Source organism: Zalophus californianus, chromosome 4 (genome assembly GCF_009762305.2).
Source record: "Zalophus californianus isolate mZalCal1 chromosome 4, mZalCal1.pri.v2, whole genome shotgun sequence".
Taxonomy (NCBI): domain Eukaryota; kingdom Metazoa; phylum Chordata; class Mammalia; order Carnivora; family Otariidae; genus Zalophus; species Zalophus californianus.
The window spans coordinates 132,467,476-132,488,633 of NC_045598.1; the positions used below are offsets into that span (position 1 = coordinate 132,467,476).

General features: G+C 36.0%; 1 protein-coding gene across 1 annotated transcript in view; it reads right to left on the reverse strand.

Annotated features, from left to right (window-relative positions):
- STAU2 (staufen double-stranded RNA binding protein 2) overlaps positions 1-21,158 on the reverse strand; it is a 304,220-nt gene that overhangs the window by 275,116 nt on the left and 7,946 nt on the right.

The window sequence follows — 21,158 nt, forward strand, 5'->3', positions numbered from 1 at the left end:
AAGAAATCATTACCTAGTTAAGGTCTCAAAGATTTTCCCCTATGTTTTCTTCTAGAAGTTTTATAGTTTTAGGTTGCACATTTAGGTCTCTGGGCCATTTTGAATTAATTTTTGCACATGGTGCAAAATATTAATTCAATTCCATTTTTTGTAGATCAATGTGCAGTGCTCAAGCCCTATTTGTGAAAATTGCATTTTTCCACTGTATTGCTTTTTATGGCTTTGTCAAAATCAGTTATCGATATGTAAGTGGGTTTATTTCTGGCCTAGCTCTTATGTTCATTGATCCATTTGCCTATTTTTATGCCAATGCTGCTTTTACTGTAGCTTTATAGTAGTTCGTGAAATTAGGTAGTGTTGGCCCCACAACACTGTTCTTTTTCACACCTCTTTTGGCTATTCTAAGTTCTTGCATTTACATATGAATTTTAATTTAGGCAAAAATGCCTGCAAGGATTAGGGAAGAATTCCCTTGAATCCTCAGATTAACTGGGTAAAAATCACCATTTTAACAAAGTTGAGTTTTCCAACTCATGTACAGGTTATACAGTTAATTCTCAATACTGAAATAAAAACATCTCAATGATAATTGTGTTTTATAATGTCCCCATAAACAGTGAATTATCAAATATTCAACCATTGCTACTAGGGGAAAGATGGGTTTCTACAAACCTCTAGTCGTAACGTTTTTCTCAATCAATATATAACCTTGTTTTTCGTGTGTTTCTGCTTATAGATCCCCTACTTAGTACATATCGTTGATTCATTAACACTGAACTCAGAACTGACAACACTCTAACTCCTGCCTGAACAAAGCTTATCTAAATACATGTACTTTCTCCATAAGGCACATCACAACTTTCTTGTGCTTAGGAATACTACCCAGCACTTCAGCATCATGCTTAGGAGACATTTTAAACAGCTAAATCACCAACAAAAAACACCAAAATGCTAAAAATGTGGCACTAAACAGAGCAAGAAAAGGACACTTGCTTTATGCATGAGGGCTAAAACAAGAAAACAGAATGGTCATCCTCAGTTTGGACTGTGCACATCAGGCAACTCAAATTTTGTGCCACTCTGCAAAGCACTGCAAATACTGATTTGGGGAATTACAAATAAATTTTAGCAAATAATTCAATTCAAGATCCAGAATCTGTATCAATTGTATCTCTCAATGTATTTAGGGATCCTTCACTTTCAACAGTAGTTTGTAGTTTTCAATTTTCTTTAACATATTTTGTCAGATTTATCATAAGTATTTCATATTTTTATATTTTTAAATGGTAATTTTTATTTCAATTTCTGATTGCTCCTTGCTACTTTACAGAAACCCACCTGATTTTTGTATATTAATGTTATATACTTCAACCTTAGTAAACTCATTCAATTAGTGGTAATAGGATTCTGTGAAATTTTCGACATAGACAATCAGGCCATCAGTGAATAGGACAGTTTTATTCCTTCCTTTCCCGTGTGAATAACATTTATTTATTTTTTCTTTCCTGACGGCACTAGTTAGAACCTCCAGGACAATGCTGAATAAGACTGGTGAAAGTAAACATCTCTATCTTGTTCCTGATTATATAAAGAAAGTATTCAATCTTTCACCAGTATGTACAATGTCAGTAAATAAGGTTTGTCATGAATGTCCATTAACAGACTGAGGAACCTCACTTCTATTCCTAGTTTGCTAAAGGGTGTTTTTTTTAATCAGGAATGCAATTTATTGGATTAATCAAATGATTTCTCTGCATCTACCAAGATGATCATGATTTTTACTTTTTAGTTTGTAAATATGAATTATATCGTTTTTTTTTAAGATTTTATTTGACAGAGAGAGAGAGAGCACAAGCAGGGGGAGCGGCAGGCAGAGCAGGCAGAGGGAGAAGCAGGCTCACTGCTGAGCAGGAAGCCCGATGCTGGGATCATGACCTGAGCGAAGGCCAACATTTAACAAACTGAGCCACCCAGGCATCCCAATTTTTTTTTCATTGTTAAACCAACCTTGCATTCCTGGGATAAACACCAAGTGGTCATGACATATTAACCTTTTAATACACTGTCAAATTTGATCTGCTGAAATTTGGTTTAGATTTTTTGCATCTATGCTCACAAGTAGTAGTATTCTGAAGTTTACTTATAATGTCTTTGCCTGGTCTGGTTTCCCAGTAATGCTAGCATCATAGGCTTTGGAAAATATTCCATCCACTTCAAATATTTTTAAAAAGTTGATGTAGAATTGATATTATTTCTTCCCATAGTGTTTTATATAATTCACCAGTGAAACTATCTAGACCTGGAGTTTTCTTTGTAAGCAGATTTTTAACTACAATTTCAATTTATTTAATAGAGGGCTATTCAGATTATTATTTTCTTCTGCTTCCTTTGGGACTAATTTACTCTTCTTTTTTGACTCTGAAATCATTTGAATGAAACTGAAGTCATTTATTTGAGATCTTTCTTCTTTTCTAATATAGACATTTAGAGCTATAGATTTCCCTCTAAGTACTGTTTTAGCAGCATCTTGAATATGTTGTTTCTGTTCTCATTCAATTTAAAATATTTCCCAATTTCCCATTTGATTTCTTCTTCTAACGATGTATTACTTATAAGCATGCTATTTAATTTCCAAATATTTGGGAATTTTTTCCAAGGATTTTTCTATTAATGACTTCTAGTTTAATTCCACTGTGGTCTGAGATTCTTCTTTATGAATTGAATCCTTCTGAATTTATTGAGACTTCTTTTATGGCTCTATCTTGGCAAACACAGTCAATCTTGGTAAACGTTCTGTGTAAACTTCTAAATAAATGTATCTTCTGCTCTTCTTGAGTACAGTGTTTTGTAAATCTAGTTAGGTCAAGTTGCTTGACAATAGTATCCAACTCAACTGTATATTTGGTAATTTTCTGTCCACTTATATCAATTATTGAGGATATTACTGAAATCTGACCATAATTATGAATTTCTCTTTGCATTTCTATTAATTTTGTTCTGTATGTTTTAAAGTTCAGTTAAGTGCATAAATATAAAACCTCTTATGTCCTCTTAATTAACTGACCCCATTATTGTTATGAAATGACCTGCTTTGTCCCAGATAATACTGAAATCTCCTTTGTCTGAAACTAATAAACTCATTCCAAGTTTCTTTCTAATAGGTTACCATGTTATATCATTTTCCACGTTTTACTTTTAACCTATTTGTGTATACAGTTAAAACTGCTTCTTGTAGGCAAGTATACGGCTGGATCTTGCTTTTGATTCAATCTTGGCCTTTAAGTTGGGGTGTTTAGAATATTATATTTGTTTATATTTAATGCAGTTATTCATTAGAACATTTCATCTTACTCATTAGAACATATCTTGCTACCCAGCTGACCTTCTTTCCCTTTTCATGCTGTCATGACTTCTGTTGGATTGTTTTTGTATGATTAAATTCTATCTACTTTTCTTCGCTTATTACTTATGACTCTTTGTTTTCCTATTTTAGTGAGTTTACAATACATACCTTTAATTTATCACAGTCTACCTTTAAAAGATATCGCACCACCTAGTGTAGAGAGTAAGAGTCTTATAATATGCTTCCATTTCTCCCTTGGCCTTTAAGCTACTATTATCATGCATTTTACTTTTATGGATGCGATAAACCATACAGTATCTTGTTAATATTTTGACTTTAAAAAACTACATTTTAAAGAGATTAAATAAGAAACAAATTCTATATATTTACCCTAGTTACCATTTCTTGCGTTTTTTTTTTTTTTAATTCAACTGGCATAATTTTCCTGCTGTCTGAAGGACTTTAAAATTTCCTAAAGTGTGGGGGATGGGGGAAGCAGCATTGAATTTCTTCAGCTTTTCTGAAGCAGCATCTTGAACATGATGAATTTTTTCATATTGGTTTCTGAAACATATTTTTGCCAGATATAGAATTCTAGGGAGATTATTTTTTCATCTTTCAGTACCTTAAACATGCTATTCCAGTTTTCTTGCTTATATTATTTCTGACAAGAAATCTAATGTCATCTTTATCTTTGTTCCTATGCACACAACTTGATCATGTCTTTTTTTTTTTCTGACTGCTTTTAAGATTTTCTCTTTATTACTTGTATTTGGTAATTTGATTGTGATGAGCCTTGGTATAGTTTCCTTTATACTGCTTATACTTGGTAGCTCATTCATTTTTTTACAGTTTCATCTTAAAACTTATTTGGAAAGTTTTGGTTTATGGTTTCATCTTAATGAAACATATTCAGAAAGTTTTTGGCCACTATTTCTGGAAATATATTTTTATGTAAACTGCCTCCTTTAGGAACTCTAATTACTTATATATTTGATTGTTTGAAGGTATCCTACAACAAACTGATGTTTTCTCCCTCTTCCTTCTCTGTATGTTTCTATTGGATGGTTTCTATTGCTATGCCTTCAAGTTCATTAATCTTTTTCCTGCAACGTCCAATCTGCCACTTATCTCATCTACTGTATTCTTTGTCTCAGATATAGTTTTCATCTTTAAAAGTTCTACATGGATCTCTTTGCATCTTACCTGTTTCTCACTTTCTGAACATATGGAATATAATTACAACAAATACTTTTAACATCCTCTGCTAATTCTATCATCTGTGTCAATTCTGTGTCCCTATGATTATTTTCATGATGGGTTGTTTTTTGGGTCCTGTGCATATATGGGAATCTTTAACTGAATGACATGCACTATGAATTTCAATTTGTTGTATGCTGGTATTTCCCACTCCTACAAATCTTCCTGAACTTTGTTCTGGGATGCAGTTAAGTGACTTGTAAATATTTTGTTCTCTTGCTTTTATAATTTGTGACTCATCCACAACAACAACATCTCCTCAACCAGGGGAATGTGCCAAACTCCACACCTCAGTTCTCACTGCCTGTGCCATATCCTGGTGAGTCTCTCCGTGCAGCAGAGGGAATTGCAGGGCTCACTTCACTTGTTTCTCACCACTCAGGGATCACTGACCATCATTGCCTCATATGCAATGTCTTCAGAACTACTGTTTGGTGTACTTTGTTTGTGGAGCAGGGGATTGTTTCGTGATGAGTATAAATATAGTCCCTGTTAGGACATATGAGCCAGATGCAAACCATCCTTGTACTTTTAATCTATTTTTACCTTTATATTCCAAATAAGTTTCCTGACATCATATATTTGAGTATTACTTTTTTAGCCAATCTGAGTATCTTTACTTTTTAACTAGGTTGTTTATAGCATTTATATTTAATTTAATTATCAAAAAAGTAAGATTTGAATCTACTATTTTACTATTTTTGTCCCATCTCTTGTTTATTTCTTTCTTCAACTCTGCCTACCTTCTTGTGGACTGATTAGTTTTTAATATTCAATTTCATCTCCCCCATGGGCTTATAAGTTATTTTTCTTTATTTTTTATTAGCAATTGCTCTAAAGTATACAAAGTCTACACTCAAATAAATACTATACCACTTTGTGTACAGTATAGGCACCTAACAATACTATACTTTCTCCTGTACCATTCTTTATGATACTGACATCAATCAATCTATTTCCATGTACACTATAAGCCACGAACTCACTGTTATTATATTTCCTTTAAATAATCAACTATCGGGAGCCTGGGTGGCTCAGTTGGTTAAGCAACTGCTTTCCGCCCAGGTCATGATCCTGGAGTCCCGGGATCGAGTCCCACATCAGGCTCCCTGCTCGGCGGGGAGTCTGCTTCTCCCTCTGACCCTCTTCCCTCTCATGCTCTCTATCTCTTATTCTCTCTCTCTCAAATAAATAAATAAAATCTTAATAAATAAATAAATAAATAAATAATCAACTATCTATCTTTTGAAAAGTTTAAAAAGGAAGAAAATATCTTTTATATTTACCCCATATTTTACCATTTCTTGCACTCTTCATTCCTCTTCACACATCCAAATTTCCACCTGTTAATATTTTCCTTTTGCCTAAATAACTTCCTTTAGGATTTCTTGCAGTGCAAGTCCGCTGAAAATAAATTCTCTGACTTTGCTTCTCAAGAGTTGTTTCCAGGGGTGCCTGGGTGGCTCAGTCAGTTAAGCATCTGCCTTCAGCTCAGGTCATGATCCCAGGGTCCTGGGATCAAGTCCTGCACTGGGCTCCTTGCTCAGCACGGAGCCTGCTTCTCCTTCTGCCTGCCACTCCCCCTCCCTCTCTCTCTCTCTCAAATGAATGGATAAAGTCTTTAAAAAAAAAAAAATGTTGTTTCCAGGGATGCCTGGGGTGGCTCAGTCAGTTAAGCATCTGCCTTCAGCTCATGTCATGATCCCAGGGTCCTGGGACTGAGTCCTGCATCGGGCTCCTTGCTCAGCAGGGAGCCTGCTTCTCCCACTGCCGCTCCCCCTGCTGTGTGCACACTCTCTTTTCTCTCTCTTTCACAAATAAAATCTTAAAAAAAAAAAAGCTGTTTCCATTGCAAATCATATACCTGGATAAGGGACTGATATCCAGAATATATAAAGAACTCTTACAGCTCAACAACAACAAAAAAATAAATCCCAATTAAAAAATGAGCAAGGAACTTTGAATAGACATTTCTTCAAAGATGATACACAAACAGCCAACAGGCATATGAAAAGATATTAATATCACTAATCATCAGAAAAATGCAAATCAAAACCACAATAAAATACCACTTCCCACCCATTAGAATGACCATTAACCAAAAAAGAAAAGGATGGAAGGAAGGAGAAGAAAAGAAAATAAGTATTGGTGAGGATGTGGTTCCATATAAATTTCAGAATTATTTGGTCTAGTTTGTCAAAAGGCCATTTGAATTTTGATAGCGATTACACTGAATCAGCAGATTGCTTTGGGTGATATGGACATTTTAATATCAATTCTTCCAATCCATGAGTATGGTATTTATTTACATTTGTGTTCGCTTCAATTTCTTTCATGATGTCTTAGTTTTCAGTGTATAGGTCTTAAACCTTGTTGGTTAAATTTATTCCTAGGTACTTTATTCTTTTTGATACAATTACAAATGAGATTGCTTTCTTAATTATTCTTGCTAATAACTCATTATAAAAACTCCACAGATTTCTTTATGTTGATTTTGTATTCCATTAATTTACTGAATTCATTTATTAGTTGTAACAGGTTTTGGTGAAATCTTTTAGGTTTTCTATAGCATCATGTCATATTTAGGTGGTGACAGTTTTACTTCTTCCTTTCCAATCTGGATGCCTTTTATTTCTTTTTCCTACCAATTGCTGTGGCTAGGATCTCCAACACTACACTGAATAAAAGTGGTAAGAGTGGGCATCCTTGTCTTGTTCCTGATCTTAGAGGGAAAGCTTTCAGCTGCTTACCACCGAGTACGACGTTAACTGTGGGTTTACTACATATGGCCTTTGTTATGTTGAGGTACACTCTCTCTGTACCCACTTCATTTAGAGTTTTTATCAAAAATGTATGTTGAGGGGCACCTGGGTGGCTCAGTCATTAAGCATCTGCCTTTGGTTCAGGTCATGATCCCGGGGTCCTGAGATCGAGCCCCGCATAGGGCTCCCTGCTCCATGGAGAGCCTGCTTCTTCCTTTCCCACTCCCCCTGCTTGTGTTCCCTCTCTCGCTGTGTCTCTCTGTCAAATAAATAAAATAAAATCTTAAAAAAAAAACAAGAAAACTTACCTTTAAAAAAAAAAGTATGTTGAAATTTGTCAAATGCTTTTTCTGCATCTATAAAGATGATCATACAATTCTTTCCTTCATTTTGTTAATGTGGTGTATCATGTTGGTTGATTTGTGGATATTGAACCATCCTTGCATCCCTCAAATAAATCCCACTTGATCATGGTTTATTATCCCTTTAATGTATTCTTGAATTCAGTTTGCTAATATTTTGTTAGAATTTTTGCATCAATATTCATTAATGATGCTGGCCTGTAACTTTTAAGAAATTTTTATGTTGTGTCCTTGTCTGGTTTGCTATCAGGGTAATGCCGGCCTCATAAAATTAGTTTGAAAGTATTACCTCCTCAATTTTTTGGAAGAGTTTGAGAAAGATAGGTTTTAAATCTTTTTGAATGTTTGGTAGAAATCACCAGTGAAACCATCTGGTCTTAGACTTTTGCTTGTTGGGATGTTTTTGATTACTGATTGATCTCCTTAATAGTAATTGGTTCATTCAGATTTTTCTATTTCCTCATGACTGAGTCCTAGAAGATTGTATGTTTCTAGGAATTTATCCATTTCCTCTAAGTTGTACAATTTGTTAGCATATATTTCTTGGTGGCCTCTTACAATCCTTTGTACTGTGCTGTCAGTTGTAATTTCTCCTCTTTCAATTTATGATTTTGATTTTTAGAACCTTCTCTTTTTTTCTTGGCTAGTCTAACTAAAAGTTTGTCAACTTTATCTTTTCAAAGAACCAGCTCTTAGCTTTATTAATTTTTTCTATTGTTTCTCAGTCTGTAGTTCAATTATTTCTGCTCTGATCTCTATTATTTCTTTTCTTCTACTAACTTTTTCATTTATTCTTTTTTTTCCTAGCTCCTTCAGGTGTAAAGTTAGATTGCTGGAGATTTTTCTTGTTCCTTGACGTAGTCCTGTATTACTGTAATATTCTCTCTTAGAATTGCTCTTGCTGTACCCCAAAGATTTTGGTATATCAGAGTTCTATTTTCATTTGTCTCTCTGTATTTATTTCTTTGTTATCTTCAATGACAAAAATGTTGTGTGGCATGTCATTTAACCTCCCCATTTTAGTGGTTTTTCAAGTTTTCTTCTTGTAATTGATTTCTAGTTTCATACCATTGTGATCAGAAAAAAATGCTCAAAAGAATTTCAATCTTTCTAAATTTATTGAGGCTTAATTGGTGGCCTAACATGTGATTGAGCCTAGAGAATATACGATGTTCACTTGAGAATAATGTGTATTGTTGCTTTTGAATGGAATGTTCTGAATATATTAAGTCCATCTGGTGTCATTTAAGCTGATGTTTCCTTATTAATTTCCTGTTTGGATGATCTTTTGTTGATGTAAGTGGGGTGTTAAAGTCCCCTACTATTACTGTATTGCTATCAATTCCTCCCTTTCAGTCTGTTAATATTTGTTTTATATGTCTTGATGTTCCTATGTTGGATGCATACATATTTATTAATGTCATATCTTGTTGGATTGACTCCTTTATCATTATGTAATGCCCTTCCTTGTCTATTATTACAATTTTATTTTAAAGTCTATTTTGTTTACTGTGAGTATAGCTATAGTAGTTTTCTTTTCTTTTCTTTTTTTAATAAGCTCTACACCCAACATGGGGCTTCAACTCATGACCCTGAGATCAAGAGTCACATGCTCCACCAACTGAGCCAGCCAGGCACCCCTCCAGCTTTCTTTTCATTCCTGTTTACATGGAATAGTTTTCTCCATCCCTTCATTTTTAGTCTGTGTATGTCCTTTCTGAAGTGAGATTCTTGTAGGCAGCATATAGACAGGTATTGCTTTTTTTTTTTTAATCCATTCAGCCACTGTGTCTTTTGATTAGAGAGTTTAGTCCATTTACAATACTGTAATTATTTATAAGTATGTACTTATTTCCATTTTGTTCATTGTTTTCTGGCTGTTTTCATAGTTCCTGCTTTCTTCTTTCTCTTCCCTTGTGGTTTTATGGCTTTCTTTAGTGTTATGTTCAGATTCCTTTCTCATTTTCTTTTGTGTATTTGCTGTAAATTTCTGCTTTGTGGTTACCATGAGATTCATATAGAACTTACTATGCATAGAATGGGCTGCTTTGAGTTGATAGCAATTAAATTTGAATATATTTCAAAACATATTTTCTTCACCCCTGCCCATGTTTTATATTTTTGATGTCACATTCAACATCATTTGAGGCAGCCCTTAACTATCACAGTTTTAGTTAACTTCACTATTTTTCTCTTTTCTTAAGCTTCATATTTGCTTTATAAGTGATTGATCCTCTACTTTTTTTTTTTTTTATTTTGGGGGCAGGGAGGGGCAGACAGAGAGGGAGAGAGAGAATCTCAAGCAGTCTCTACACTCAGTGCAGAGCCTGATGTGGGGCTCAGTCTCACAACCCTGAGATCATGACCTGAGATGAAATCAAAAGCTGGACGCTTAAATGACTGGGCCATGCAGGCACCTCTGATCCACTACTTTTAATATATATTTACCTTTTCCAGTGAGATTTTTACTTTCATACATTTTGTTATTAATGCCATTTCTTTTCAGTTTAGATAAGTCCCTTGAAACATTTCTTATAAGGCTGGTTTAATAGTGATGAATTCCTTTAGCTTTTGATTATCTGAAAAATTCTTAGTCTCTCCTTCAATTCTGAACAATAACCTTGTCAAGTAGAGAATTTTTGGTTGGAAGTTTTTTTTGCATTCAGCACTTTGAATATGTCATGCCATTTGCTTCTGTCTTGCAAAGTTTCTGCTGAAAACTCTGCTGATGGCCTTATGAGACTTTCCTTTTATGTAATAAGTTGTTTTTCTCTTGCTACGTTTAAGGTTCTCTCTTTAACTTCAACCATTTTAATTATAATGTACCTTGATGTGTATCTCTTTGGATTCATCTTATTTGGAATTCCCCGAGTTTCCGGAACTGTGTATCTACTTCGTTCCCCAGATTAGGAAAGTTTTCAGCCATTATTTCTTCAGGTAAGTTTTCTGCCCCTTTCTCTCTTTTTCCTTCTAGGACCCATAGAAAGTGGACGTTATCCCACTTGATGCTGTCCCAAGGATCCCTTCAGGTATCTTCATTTTTTAAAATTCTTTTTTCTTTTCACTACTGCATCTACACGAGTTCCACTGCTTTGTCATCAGCTGATCATCAGCTCAGTGATCCAATATTCAGTTCACCCAGTCTGCCTTTAAACCCGTCTAGTGTAGTTTTCAATTATTTCACTCTTCAGCTCCATAACTTCTGTTTGACCCTTCTTATACTGTCTCTTTATGAAGGATCTCACTGTGTTCATCTATTCTTCTCCCAAGTTCAGGGAGCATCTTTATGGCCCTTAACTTTGAATTCTTTATCAGGCTGATTTGCTTATCTCCATTTCATTAATGTCATTTTCTGAGGTTTTATCTTGTTCTTTCATTTGGAACATATTCTCTGTCTCCTCATTTTGCCTGGCTCTTGTTTGTTTCTATGGACCAGGCAAATCCACTATCTCTCCTAGTCTTGAAGGAGCAGCCTTGTGTAGATGTCACATGCACCTCAAAAGCAAAAATCCCCTCTGACCACCAGAGCCAGATCCCCTAGGTGGACTGTATGCACTGTCTACTGTGGTGGCACCATGTCTGCAGCATAGGGTGAGTGAGGCTGACACCTGGCTCAGCTGCAGTATGTGGCTGTGTGGAGCTTCCACCTGGCTGCAACATGTGATTATACTGTGGGAGTGGGCAGGGTTCTCAGCTGGATGCGCCCACTGGCTCTAGCAATTTGAGAGATAATTACAAAATGGTTCCCACCAGCACCCACATTAGCAAGGTAGGATGAGGTCACAAATATGGCACCCACCAATGTCTCCATCTCCAGAGAAAGTCGCAACAGTTTCCTGCCTGACTGACAGATGCCTTAAAATTACTAAGTGGGTTTTCTTCACAAAGGCACTCTTCAAATTGGTATTTTTGTGTTGGTCCTGGGGTGTGTATATGTGCGAACCCTTTAAGAGTGGGTTCTCCATTCCCTAATTTATGGTTTCTCTGGGTATAATCCCAGTGGTTGTAAAAGCCTGTGGCTTGTCTCTCTTATACAGGACCTAAGGATTGGGATGCCTGTTGTGAAGCACTAACCTCCTGCTCCTCAGGAAAGTTTTGTATTTCTGAGTTCCCTCCTGATTGTGTATCACACCTGGGATGGGTGTTTTTACAAGATGATGTCTCTGCCTCTTCTCCCCATCTCAGTGCTGTCTTTTTTGTCCTTTGTTGTAGAGGTTCTGTTCATCCAGTCTTGTGGTCTTTTTCAGAGGAAATTATTTCATGTGTAGTTGTTCATTTGTTATGGGAGGAGCAAGCTCAGAATCTTCCTACATCACCATCTTGAACCCAACTCCTTTTTTTTTTTTTGAGGTGAAATTGACATAACACCAAATTAAACATTTTTAAATGAACAAATCAGTGGCATTTAGTACATTCACAGTGTTGTGCAACTAACATCTCTATCTAGTTCCAAAACATTTTTATCACCCCAAAAAGAAACTCTGTACCCATTACACAGTTGCTCCCTATTTCCCTTACCCCTAGGCCCTGGCAAACACCAATCTGAGTTCTGTTTATATAGGTTTACTTATTATAGATATTTCATATAAATGGAATCATACAATATGTGACTTTTGTTTCTGACTTATTTCACTTAGCAAAATGTTTCCAAGGTTCACAACACTATAGCATGTATCAGTACTTCAGTTCTGTTTTGTTTTTCTATATATAGCTGAATAATAGTCAGTGGTATTTGTGTATCTGTTCATCCATCTACAGGCATCTGGGCTGCTTCCATCATTTGGCTATTGTAAACAGTATTACTATGAAAAAGTGTGTACATATATTTGAGTACCTGTTTTCAGTTCTTTTGGGTATACACCTAGGAGTGGAATGACTGGGTCATACGCTAATTCTATGTTTAATTTTTTAAAGAACTGCCAAACTGTCTTCCGCAGAAGGTTAACCATTTTACATTCCCACCAGCAATGTACAAGGATTTGTTTCTCTACATACTTACCAACACTTGTTACTGTTTTTGTTTTTTATTTTAGCCATTCTAGTAGGCATGAAGTGGTACGTCATTGTGCTTTTCATGTGCATTTCCCTTATCATTAACAAGGCTCAGTATTTTTTCATATGCATATTAGCCAGGGTGCCTGGGTGGTTCAGTCAGTTGGGCGTCCGCCTTCGGCTCAGGTCATTATCTCAGAGTCCTGGGATTGAGCCCCACATCAGGCTCCCTGCTCAGCAGGGAGTCTGCTTCTCCCTCTCCCTCTACTGCTCTCCCTGCTCATTCACTCTCTAATAAATTTTTAAAAATCTAGAAGATAAAAAAATTTTAAATTTAAAAAATTTTTAAAAATGTGCACATTGGCCATTTGTACATCTTCTTTAGAGAATTGTCAATTCAAGTCCTTTGCCCATTTCTTAGTTGGGTTGTTTGTAGTTTTGTTGCTGAGTTGTCACGGTTTTAGTTCTTATATTTAGGTCACTGATCCATTTAGAGTTAATATTTTAATGTGGTGTGAGTAGGGATCCAAGTTTATTCTTTTGCATGTGGATATCTATTTGTCCCAAAACTATTTGTTAAAGAATTATTCTTTCTTGCATTGAGTGGTCGTGACCCTCTTGTCAAAGATCATTTGGAGATAGATATATATATGTTATATATAATAATATAATTTTTATACATTAGTTAATTTCTCTCAATTCTATTCCATTGGTTTATATGTCTATCCTTATGTCAGTACCACACTGTTTTGACTACTGTAGCTTTATAATATGTTTTGAAATGGGGAAGTATGAGTCCTCCAACTCTATTCATTTTCAAGAACAGAGTTTTGGCTATTTGGGCCCACTACAATTTCATATGAATTAAAGAATCTGACTTTCCAGTTCTGCAAAAAGGTCACTAGAATTCTGATAAAGATCACATTTAATCTGTACCTTGTTTTGCATAGCACTGCCACCTCAACAATATTAAGTTTTCCAATCTATAAACACAGAATGTCTTTCCATTTATTTAGGTCTTCTTTAATTTCTCTCAACAATGTTTTATAGTTTTCAGTGTACAAATCTTTCAACTCCTTATGCTTTTGGACAATATTAAATGGAACAGTTTTCTTAGTTTCCTTTTGGATTGTTCACCACTGGTATACAGAAACACAATTTTATTTTGTGTGTTGATCTTATACTGACAAGTTTTCTGAATTTGTGTATTAGCTCTAGTGGGTTTTTGTGGATTCTTTGGGGTCTTCTATATATGGGATCATGTTGTCTACAAATAGAAATAACTTTAGTTCTTCCTTCCTAATTTGGATTTTCTTTTTCTTGCCTAATTTCTCTGGCTATAACTCCTACAACAATGTTGAATAGTAGTATGAAAATAGGCACCCTTGGGGCACCTGGGTGGCTTTGTTGGTTAAGCGTCTGCCTTCAGCTCAGGTCGAGCCCCACGTTGGACTCCCTGTTCGCTGCTCAGTGAGCAGTCTAATTCTCCCTCTCCCTCTGCTCCTCCCCCCACTTGTGCTCTCTCTCTTGCTCACTCTCTCAAATAAATATCTTTAAAAAGAAAGGAGGCATCCTTGTCTTGTTCCTGATCATAAGGAAAAGTTTTCAGTCTTTCACTATTGGATGCTAGCTGTGGGTTTTTCATAAATCCCTTTATCATATTGATGAATTTCCCTTCTCTTCCTAGTTCTAGAGTGTTTCTATTGTAATATAAAATACAACAGGTGTTATATTTTGTCAAAGTCTTCCATATTAACTGGTGATGTCTGTTTGCTTGTTTCCCTTCATCCTATTAATGCAGTGTGTATTACACTGATTGATTTTCCTATGTTGAACTGCTCTGGCATTCCCACCTGGATAAATTCCACTTGGTCATGGTATATAACCATTTAAATATACTGTTGGATTCAGCGTCTTAGTGTTTTGTTGAGGATTTTTGCATCTACACTCATAAGGAATATCGATCTGTAGTTTTTGTGTTGTTTCTCATCGTGTCTGGCTTTGGTATCAGAGTAATGCTGGTCTCATTGAGTTAGGAAGTATTCTCTGTCCTCCTATTTTGGGGAAGAGTCCGAGAGGAATTTGTGTTAATTCTCCTTTAAATGTTTGGTAGACTTCACCAGTTATGCCGCCTGGTCCCGGACTTTTCTTTGTTCTGGAGGGATTTTTTATTATTATTATTAATTCAATCTGTTTGCTTGTTATAGGTCAGTTCATATTTTCTACTGCTTCTTGAGTCAGTTTTGGTAATCTATGTTTCTAGGAATTTGTCCATTCATGTAGGTTATCCAATCTGTTGATATACAGTTGTTCAAAGTAGTCTCTTACAACCTTTTTTATTTCTTCAAGGTCAGCAACAATATCTCCACTTTCATTTCTGATTTTAGTTATAGGTGTCTTTGCTTTTTCCCTTTGTCAGTCTAGGTAATGGTCTGTCAATTTCGTTATCTTCTCAAAGAACCAACTTTTGGTTTTACTGATTCTCTATATTGTTTCCTATACTCTGTTTCACTTATCACCACTTTAATCTTTATCGGCTTGCTTTGGGTTTAATTTGCTCTCTTTTTCTAGTTTCCGTAAGGTGAAAAATTAGATTTGAGTTCTCTGGAGTTCTTCTTCTTAAATATAGGTATTTATTGCTATAAATTTCCCTCTGAGCACTGCTTTTGCTGTATCTCATTATGTTATGGTATGCTGTGTTTTCATTTTCATTTGTCTGTTAATTATTTTCTAATTTCCCCTGTGATTTCTTCTTTGACCTACTGGTTATTTATGAGTATGTTGTTCAATTTCTACATATTTGTGAGTTTTCCATTATTCTCATTGACTTCTAGCTTCATTCCACTGTGACTGAAGATACTTTAATGATTTCAATTATTTAAAATGTTTTGAGATTTTGTGGTCTAATATATGGACTATCCCTTCTAGAATGTCTCATGTGCACTTGAAAAAATGTGTATTCTGCTCTTACCGGGTGTTTTGTGTATGTCAATTAAGTCTAACTGGCTTATAATGCTGTTCAAGTCCTGTACTTCCTTACTGATCTCTCTAATTGTTATAACCCTTATTCAAGGTGAAACAAGCATTGTAATTTCTGAATGAATGATTAAAACCATAAATTTTATTGTTGGATTCTGAATTGTGTTGCATTCCTCTAATGCTGGTCTTTATTCTGGTGCACAGTTAAGTTACTTCAGATCACTTGAAGCCTTCTGAAGACTCTTCCCAATGCCACACGTATTACAAGGTCTTTAGACTCTGGATAGTCTAGACACAAACTATTAACACCTTGTATGAATTCTGGAAATGTTTTCTTACTGCTTTCCAGTAGTTCTTTCCCTGACTTTGAGTAGGTCTTGTCATGCATCTACAGCTCAGAACTCAGCCAAAAACTCAAGGAACACCCTCTGCAGATCTCTAAAATGTTTTCATGCTTGAGTGCACTTTTTTACTTACCTATAAACTCATCCCTCTCCCCCCAAGTCTCTTCTCTCTGGCACTCTGCCCTGCAATTCTAACCATCTTGGCCTTCCCAAACACCTATCTTTGTTTCTTAATCTCAACAAAAGTGAGCTCTGTTTTGGTTCCTCCTCCTTGCACTGCAGCCTATAAACAACCTCTAGGCTCTAATGTAAACTGGTGTTAACAGAAGGGCTTACCTCATTTGTTTCCATTCTCTCAGGGAGCAGTCTGATGCCACCTGCCATCCAATGTCTAAAAATCATTGTTTACATATTTATATGTTCTCAAGTTGTTTAAGAAGGAAGGGTATATTACCGCTGCATAACAAATTACCCCCAACTTATCATCTTAAAAAACAAGCATTTATATTTTCACACAGTTTCTGAGGTTCAGCAATCAAGAATCAGCTTAGCTGGGTGGTTCTGGCTCAGGATATCTCCTGAGGTTGCAGTCAAGATGTTGATGGGCCAGTGGTTTACAGCTGGAAACCTGACAAGGGCTGGAAGGTCTGCTTCCAAGAAGACTCAGTCATACACTGTTGGCTAGAGGCCTCAGTTCCTTGTTAGCTGTTGGCAGGAGGCCTCAATTTCTCACCACATGGACCTCTTCATAGAGCTATTCACAACATGGCAGCTAACTACTCTGAATGAGCAAGGGGTGAGTGGGGAGAGGGGAGGGCAGCACAAAGGGAGAGAGAAGAGGCAAAAGCCACAAGGTCTTTTATAACCTATCCTTGGAAATGATCCATCATTTCCACTACATTTTATTGGCCACACAAACAATGTGTGAGAAGATTATACAATGGCATAAATATCAGGAAGCAGGGATCATTAGGGCCATCTTGGAAGCTGGCCACACAGAGGAAAAATCCTGTTATGCCAACACAGCAGAAAGCCAAAGTCCTTCCTACATATTTTAACCTTATGTTATTTTTTTTAATCCTCAAACTATAGACTGCATCCTACAGCTTTGAGAGAGACTGGCAGATTGTAGATTCTACTCCACAGCCAGACTTGGAGATAAAATAACTAAGAGTAAGTAGCAGCAGCTTTTAAGAGAAAAGAATAGAGTTCTTGGGGCCTATGGCAAGGAAGAGGAGAGCACTTACTGCAGACCTGGACTTGAAAAATGTCCAAGTGCTTTTCATTCCCCCAAACAACTATTCGACTCTAATGACCAACCTAAATGTCTGCCCTCCTTTCTCTTCAATCTCCAGAACCAGACAGCAATAGCAACAGCAGTATTAATAGCAGTAGCAAGAGTACCAGGGCCAATGCTAAGCATTTTGCCTTTGTTATTAGTTCAATTACTCCTCACAACAAACCTGTGAGATAGGTATCATTATCCCTTAAACTCTAGGCCTTAGTTTCTTGATAATCCTACCCCAGCTTTACACTTTACAGTGTATCTTGGCACACCTTTATTCTTCCTACATAACACCTTGCTCCCTCTTGCCCTATAGGGTTCTCCTACTCTTCGTGCACTGAAATACTGTTTTGTCCTGCCTGTCCTCCCATTCCACTTGAGTCAGGCCTTAAAGATTTCTCTTAGCTCCCATGTTCCCAACAAAAACTCTTTCAAAGAAACCACCAGACTACAGAGACTTCTGTTAATCCCCTCCTGCTGGGCTCTCCCAATACTACAGCTGCCTAATATAGACTTCCCCTTAAATCCTGTAGAACACATGCCCTGTCAGTCTCTTTCATCAACTAATCCCAAAAACTTTGCCTTATTTCAGCCACTCATTTAAAAATATTATTTCAGGGACGCCTGGGTGGCTCAGTCATTAAGCGTCTGCCTTCGGCTCAGGTCATGATCCCAGGGTCCTGGGATGGAGCCCCGCATCAGGCTCCCTGCTCAGCGGGAAGCCTGCTTCTCCCTCTCCCACTCCCCCTGCTTGTGTTCCCTCTCTCGCTGTGTCTCTGTCAAATAAATAAATAAAATCTTTAAAAAAAAATAAAAATATTATTTCACACACACATGCTTTCTTTATATTTGCTACAGCTTAATGTTAAAATGGGTTTCCTTTCCCTGGCGGTTTAAATTAATCACCAAGGAGAAAGGTCCAAAATATACCAAATTCCTACTTAGTACAGTACCCTGGAAACATAGGTTCCCACTAGTTATTTGTTGAATAATGAATGAAAAATATAAAGTAATGATTATAAATACTAGCTCAAAAAATTCTCAAGGGCTTAAAATCCAAAAAATTTTATTTACAAATAAAAAGAAAAAGTTACCAGTAGACACATATAAACAATTCACAAAAAGACAAAACACAAAAGAACAACAAACAGAAGCAAATCGTAGAAAAGCAAATTAAAATATCACTTTTTGTCAGACAGATCGGCAAACATTGAAAATTTGTCAGGAAAGTAAGGAAACAGGCATTCTAATAGATATAATTTTGTTTGGTATTTATGCATCAAACATCTTTAAAATTTGCATACCCGTTTGACCAGTATTTCCATTTCTAATAATTACTTATAAGAAAATAATGGACAAAGGAACATAGTTATATGTAAAAAAAGAAAAAAAATCACTGTGGCACTAACTATAATACAAAATCTGTCCAACAATAAGGGTTTTATTAAACAAATTTTAGTAATTCCAAACTATGAATTATTAAATCACTTCAGAATATTATACAATCCCAGTTTTTTAAAGTAACATATATTCACATAAAAACATACCTGCATAGAAAAAAATCTAGAAGTATACACCCCAAAATGTTAGCAGTGATATCTCTGTAAAAGAATAGTGGAATTATTTGTGATTTTTTTTTCTTTTTCCTTATCTCTACTACTTAATTTTTCTACATGAGTAGCACATGGACAACACACATTCTTAGAAGGCAGAAGTAAAAATGAAGAGCACAATTTAAAAGTAGAAGTGCGGGCGCCTGGGTGGCTCAGTTGGTTAAGCAACTGCCTTCGGCTCAGGTCATGATCCCGGAGTCCTGGGATCGAGTCCCGCATCGCACTCCCTGCTCGGCGAGGAGCCTGCTTCTCCCTCTGGCCCTCCCCCCTCTCATGTACTCACTCTCTCATTCTCGCTCTCTCAAATAAATAAATCTTTAAAAAAAAAAAAATAAAGGTAGAAGTGCCATTTCTATAATAGAACATGGAACATTCCCATGTTCCCTGATAATAATCATGTCAAGCAGAATTAATATCAAGTAAAATATTTCAATAGCCTTGTTTTTAAGTAGTTCTAGGAACACACATGGAAGAATCTGTTAATACTATTCAGGCATCTTAAGACAACAAACAAAAAGACCTCTCAAATAAAAATTTAGTATTAATCCAAAAGACAGTGTTGAAAAATCACATAGTAAAAACCTCAAAGGCTTTAAGGTGTCAGCTTCAATTGCCTTTTCATGCCTTTTCACATTTATCTTGAGATAAATCCCACTCTAATGGGAAAGCAGTTACCATTAAAATGATAAAACATCAATCACTCATAAGTTTAAGAATTCAATGCAACTTTAAGTTTGGCTGAAGAGAAAGTCTTCTCTATAACTTCTATTCCAAAATAGATTAATTTTTCTCCTCAGACTTGAAGATCTGGGGGGATAAAACTTAGTCGATAACAAGAGAGAATCCTCAGTTGAGTCTAGAAATATATGTGTGTTACAAGCAAAGCATGTATACCTCTAAGCACTGTGTACAATTTCTAGCCAAAGCACAGGGAACGGCTTGTGACCCTGCAGAATGTTGCCTAAAATTGTAAGGCCTGATTCAACATGACTGGTAGCACAGTTAAATCTTCATTAGGACTAATCTATAATTTTCAATGATGTTGACAGGCATAAAATGAATGTTCTTTCCACCTGTCTATGGTAGAATATGAAACAAATTATTCTGACTGTATCTGTGTAATTAACAGCAGGTATCCATACATTTAGCATCAACACAAACCTACAACATAGTTTGCAAGTCATGTCTCATAAAACTCCATCAATGAATCCAATGGGATTTGGCAACAACTATGAAAGTACAAAAAGCACTAAGCATAGTACAGCTGTAAGATTCTTTTAAACCTACATTATTAGTAACATCTTTGATGAAAGCAATATTGCACAAGAAAATTTTCTAGTACAAGGAGAAAATCAAAGAACTTTGCATAAGAAAGAGATTTTATGTTAATGGCATCTGTGCAAAGCAAGCATATAATACCTAAACTAACAACACAATTACGTGATTATTGTTGAAAAGAATGGAGATCTCCTTGCTTTAGTGACAATCCTAGCACCAACCATCCACTTATTCAGTAAATGTATGAAAAACCATATACAACCAGAACTATTTCTAGGACATGGGGAGATTAAAGAATAAACAAGCAAAGTCGCTACCTTCATGGAGCACATGGTCTAATAAGAACAGAGATGTTAAGCAAACAATTACATATTTGAATATAACTGCAAATGTCAGAATGTCATTAAGGGCAGGGTACTATGAGAGCAAATAGTAGGATTGGGAGCCAAGTGAGCCAACCACAAGGGAGAAAGAGAGGCCCAGAGAGAGGTAATCTATGCAAAGCTCCTGCAGCTGGAATGACTCTGCCCAATGCAGGAACCGAAACATTTAGATTGGAAGCATTTAGATTGTTTGCTGGGCCCATGTTAATTCTGAGATGTATAAAGACACCAAGTTAAGAGATCAGGTTGGTAACTGCTACATGAGTCTAGAGCTTAGGAAAGAGATCTAGACTAAGTATAAACTTAGAAATCATTGGTTTAGAGATGGTGTATGGTGCACAGGCACCAGAGGGTATTACTTAGGCAAGGTGTACTGAACAGGGTAGGGCCAGGCGTGTATTACTTCCTCAAATCGCGCACACAAAAGAGTCATTACTTCTTGTCATCAAATAACTTCTCTCTCAATTTACAAAATCTGAAATAAAACAAAGTATTTTCTAATATTATATTACAAAGCCCTATTTGTTCAGAAAGGATAAGATTAAATGTATAAAGTT